The following is a 4030-nucleotide window of genomic DNA, read 5'->3' on the forward strand; positions in this document are numbered from 1 at the left end:
AGGATCAGCTTCCAAGGTAGGGCACTAACATGGTTGGCAAACTAGTGATAGAAGAGTTCTGTTTCTCACTACAGGGACGCCTTATAAGGCTGCTTGAGCATCCTTATGACATTGTAGCTGGATTCCCCCAGAGCAAGTGATCTAAGCAACATAGAAGCTGCGGTATTATGATGTGCCTGCATATGTGTATACAGAAAGATGGTTTATACTTATGTATATGACACATACGTACCATGAAAGGGACTTGGTACAAAACAGTAAATCTAGAACAGCTTGATGAAACTAAGTTGAAATAATATTAGGTAGCATTTTTGTTCATTCGCTAAGTCGTGTGCAACTCTGCGACTCCATGGACTGCGGCACTCCCGGCTTCCCTGTCCTTTACTATCCTGGAGTTTGCTCAAATCATGTTCTTTGAGTCAGTGATGCCGTCTAACCAGCTCGTCTTCTGCTGCCCTCTTCTTTTGTCTTCAATCTTTCCCAGCATCAGGATCTTTTCCAGTGAGTCAGCTCTTGGCATCAAGTGGCCAAAGTATTGGAGCTTCAGCATCAATCTTTCCAATAAATATGCAGTGTTAATTTCCTTTAGGTGGTTTGGATCCCATTATAAAAAGAGCACCTGGGAGTGTATTACCTCATTTAAACCTCAAAATTCCCTTAACATAGTAATTATTGTTCCATTTTACAATGGCCTAAAGAGAAAAAATTGTCCAAAGTCAGATATCACCAGAAGACTCTTCTCAAGAACATACAGACACTACAGACTCTTGGTTATCTGTGGTTGCATAACAAACCTTTGCTTTGGCTTGAACAATTTATTTTGCTCATGAATCTCCAAATTTGGGTAGGGTTTAGTGGGGACAACTCATCTCTACTCTGGGCATGAGCTGGGGCAACTTGATGTCTGGAGCTGGAAGTATATGAGTGCTCATTCATTCGTATGATTAGCAATTGATGTTGGTTGTTGCCTGGAATCTTTGCTGGAATTATTCTTGGGTATGTGGCATCTCCATGTGGCCTGGGCATCCTTACAACATGTGGCCAGATTTGAAGGATAAGTGACTGAAGAGAAGGAAACTATCATTTTTATGATCAAGCTATGGAAGTCTGAGCCGTTTTTCTGCCATACTCTTGACTGGAGCAGTCAAGCCCACCTGAATTCAAGGGGAAAGTGGGAAATAGATTCCATTGCTTGATGGAAGAGTGGTAGAGTCCTGAAAGAACATGTAGGGCCAGAAATGATGCTGTGCCTATTTTTGGAAAATGTCCGCAACAATTCATAGCCCTCTCACATGCAAAACACACTCATTCCTTCTCATTATGACAGCAGACCTGGGTTGCTCAGAGACTAGCAGGTTGCAGTCATACTGTGAAATTCCATTTATATAAAGATCAAAAGCCATCAGATATAATCTATAGTTTTAGAAGTGTGAAAAGTAAATACCTTGAAGACAGCAAATACTTGAATGGAGCATGTAGGAACGTGCCAGTGTGCTATAAATGTTCTATATTTTGATCTAAGTGGGGATTATATGAATAGATATCCACATGTAAAAGTTCACCATTTGAACCAGTTGATTAAGATTTGGGTTTTGGTGAGATTGTCTGCTTTTCTGAAAACCCATCTTCAATTTCTAGCCTTACACTGCTAATTTGGATAAAAGCAGTTATTGTGTTTGTTGGGAAAATGATGTTCTTAAAAAAAAAAGTTGAAAGCTTAACATCATGGCCCTTTAGGTCCTTACATTTCACATCCTTGCACATCTTTCTTTGTAAGCATCCTAGTGAATAAATGCAAAGGAAGCCCAGATCTGGCTAAATTTAGCAGGCCAATGTTTACTTCTTTTGGGTATCAATTTATTCTTTGAATGAATGTCAGGCCCTGAAGTTATGAAGATGAATAAGTTATAACCATTATCCTCCTGGACCTCACTGTTGAGTAGGGAAGGTAGACATATGCAGATAGCTCTATTTACCATAGGAGAATGTGATAACACAGAATGTCCACGATGACGTGGCACTTAATGAGTGCTATGGGATCAAGGAGAAAAGGATTATTTCCATCATAGAAGGCTCCTTAGCAGAGGTAGCATTTGAGCTGGGCTTCACAAAGTAGCAGGATTTTTACCAGACAGAGAAGGAGGGTATCAAGAGTGTCACAGCAGAGAAAATAGGAGAAGCAAAGGCATGGAAGCGTAGGACACATAGAAGTGAAATGAGGGATATTGGATTCCCAGTTAGTGGTCCTCAACTGGGAGTACCTGTCAGAACAACTTGGGAAGCTCTATCAAATTTCAGAAGGCTGTGATGTACATTCTTGGCTAAAAACCGTAGATGGCCTCTGAGATTTTGTCTGTACCCTAAATAATCACCACACCACCTCGCAAAAGAGCACCAGACCTAAAAACACAAGTTGCTGCCATTTAATCCATGTTGGAGCCCAAGTAACGAGAGTACTGTCTGTGCTCTGGATGGTGATTTGACACTGATTAATGACCTGATCATTAGAAAGCCAAAGGGAATTGCAAGTGAAAATAGAAATAAAGACATAATCTCACACATTAAGTTTTCCCTAGTTCACTTTTTAAGTAAAAAAATTAGGTTCACCCAAGCGCTAAGGTGCCTCAGGTGAGGAGCTGATGATAATTAGTAATTATCTGAGATGAGATCCAAGATATTTCATAAAGATGGAAATAATAACCCTGTCGGAAATGGAAATCAGCTACATGGGGTAAGGGGGAGGGGACTATAAATCCAGACATAATATTCAACTTGTCTTCACCTCAGAGAGTTTCCAGCTGTTTATGACGTTCTGCGGTGATTTGCCGGAGATGAAATGCATTTTTTAGAACTCTGCTCCAGCCAGCAGAACGAAAGCCTCGGAGCCATATTCTCTTTCAAGAAGTGTTGAGCACTTGTGAAGTCTGCAGAGAAATAGTAGAAAGTGTCTGCTTTCTTGTCAGTTTCAGTGAGAGTTTTTTTTCCTTGTAACCCTAGGATTGATCATTATTTTCTAAGTGAGCTAGTGGGAGACCAGATCAGGTCTCTTTTGGGTGGAGAGGGCACTTGCTGAGATGCTGCAGGCTTTAAACTTACCACGTCAAGGCCAGCAGTTCAAATCCAATCCTTGCTAAAGGCAGAGGTAATAAAGGAACGTGCTTATGGAGAGCCTAGGGAATATATGTGGTGAGAAATGATTGTGGGAAGGAAATGCTCACATGCACGCGTGCGCGCACGCACACACACACACACACACACACACACACAGAGACACATCCTACCTGAAATGTACAAGGCAATCTGCTGATAGTTATCTCACCAGAGTCTCATTAGATCGGAGACTCCTTGAGAGCAAGGACTGAGGATTTTGACTTCTAAATTCCCAGCACTATTGAGTGAATTACCAAACGGCCTGTTGAACCCAAAAGGACAGTGGTATGTGCATGTGGCAATGTCTTTCCACAGTCACCCCAGACTGCCTGAGGTTTGCAAGCAGGCCTCACACCTTCATGCTCTGCCCTGGGGCTGTTCACTTTCCACTCTTTCTCTGCCTGGAATGCTTTCCCCCCATGCCTTCAATGCAGCCCCTTGCCTTTTGAAGCCTATCAAAATCCTTCTTATTCTTTACTGTCCATCTCAAATGTCTTTTGAAAATCATTCTCCAAGCAGATGGGAGCAGGGCATGTTCTTGGAAATCAAAAAGATTTGGGTTTGAATTCAGTACTGCCTCCTTTAAGTTCTTAAATGAGTTACCTCAGTTCTTTGTGCCTCTGTTTCCTCCGCATGGGTTTTAGGGAAGATTTAATGTTATAACATATATATGGCACCTAGGTCGGAGACCAGCACAGGATAGATTATCAGTAACTGTTAGCTCTCTGAAACCCAGTTCAGTGCTTTAAAAATGTTAGGTCCCATTCTATAGTGTTTCCATTAGTTTTCTTCCCTCACCCCCTCCCCCTCACCAGAGTCCCTCATCAAGTGTAATTGCTCCCTCCTCTGTTGGTAGTACTTTGTTTATGCCTATTTTCTA

This window comes from Capra hircus, chromosome 15, assembly GCF_001704415.2.
Source record: "Capra hircus breed San Clemente chromosome 15, ASM170441v1, whole genome shotgun sequence".
Taxonomy (NCBI): Eukaryota; Metazoa; Chordata; class Mammalia; order Artiodactyla; family Bovidae; genus Capra; species Capra hircus.